Source organism: Pinus tabuliformis, chromosome 2_2 (genome assembly GCF_031772625.1).
Source record: "Pinus tabuliformis cultivar Carrire ecotype Pingquan chromosome 2_2, CPIR1, whole genome shotgun sequence".
In the NCBI taxonomy this organism is placed as follows: domain Eukaryota; kingdom Viridiplantae; phylum Streptophyta; class Pinopsida; order Pinales; family Pinaceae; genus Pinus; species Pinus tabuliformis.
In genome coordinates, this window is record NC_142300.1 from 234627342 (window position 1) to 234628893 (window position 1552).

The following is a 1552-nucleotide window of genomic DNA, read 5'->3' on the forward strand; positions in this document are numbered from 1 at the left end:
ATAATCAACCAAAATTCCATAGACCCAAGTCCAAAAGCTTTCAAGTACCAACTTCAGATCCAGGAATGCAATGTATGCCTTATCCAATCTTCAAAAGAAGCCACACCCAGATCAAAAACCGATATGAAGTTTAGAGATCTAGATCAAAAGGCGGCCTAAAAGGACCTAAAGTAGACACACCCAAATCAACAAATGCTGCAAAAATGCAACTTCTTCAGCTTTTTCTTCAACTCAATTGATAGACCACCCAAGCCGAGAAAAGAGATGTTGAACTACGAAAACCCAGCTTCTGAAAAGCTGCCAAAACTGCCTCCAACTTCTGTCTATTAAATGAAAACCCAAAAAAGCCAAACCTTTCTTTGCATTCCGCATGTAAAAATCAGATGATATGCCCACCCATCAACATCCTCATCAATATAAAAGTCAACATCCGCATTTGATATAATTCTTCCATCATGATCAATTACATGAGTCTTATGCTTGTATGTCATAAGAGTTGTCCTTAAGGTAGACTCATCAATGTCCATAAAATTCGCGAGCTTTTCCATTGAGATGGATGTATACGACTTCAAGAAGCTCCGTAGACCTGACAAAAGTTGTTGTTGTCTTACTTCTGATAAGAACAGCTTCAACTGAAGCCTATATGCATCCTGGTTATAATTTACAAGAGCTTCATCATAGTTTGGTACTGAAGGAGTAATAAATTTAGGACAAGCATATGAAAAAAGTTCGTCATACACAACTTCATCACTTTTCTGCATATTTCTCATGCTTCATCACAAAACCTCGCCCAGTGGCCCTATACTTTGCACCACCATGCAAAATCGTCCTGCCAAAATAATGAGTCTTTGTACCCAGAGAAAATGTGAAAAAGACAGAGGCAAGTTGCAGCTGCATGACAACAAAATCACTTAATGCGGACCGAAAGCCTCGTTCCAAGCCAAACTCCATAACCATTGGCAAGGCCATTAGTAGACCTATCTGAACCAGAGACTACGATGCAAGAACTGCCTCAAGAGGAAAAAAAAAATTCTCATATCTGCTTGGTTAACCAGTGACCTTTCTAATCCACTCAGTACCAAATACAGCCATCCATAAAGAAAGATAGACGAAGTGTATAGGCTGACAATTGTTGATGGATATGACAGTTGTGAAATAATGGTATGGATTCGAACAAATCCCCAATTTCGTAGCGCAGCCAGTGCAAAATATGAATTATGCGCTACGAAATCACTTAAAGCATGTTGCGCTGCGAAACTGCTGAAAAGGATTTATGTGCTTTACCATCAAACCAAATGTAAGACATTTGGCATTGAAATTTTGTCAGTGATAACAGTGGCTCCACTTGGGATAGTGTGCCCTTGTGGTACACTAAGAACCTGCAGTTCCAGTGCCTTATAAAATATATTTGACAAACATCTTCTTTAAGTTCCTTGGGGCTTCACCTCGGGCTTAAGCTTGATGATCACTGTAGGAGAAAGAAGTCTATATCTACCACTACTAAAAAAAATTGCTCAGTCAACCTTGAGCTTATTTGCACTTTCCTACCTAC

General features: G+C 39.3%; 1 pseudogene; it reads right to left on the bottom strand.

The window, feature by feature from the left end:
* Nucleotides 1-326: 326 nt before the first annotated feature.
* LOC149192173 (uncharacterized) lies at nt 327-761 on the bottom strand (annotated as a pseudogene).
* Nucleotides 762-1552: the final 791 nt, after the last annotated feature.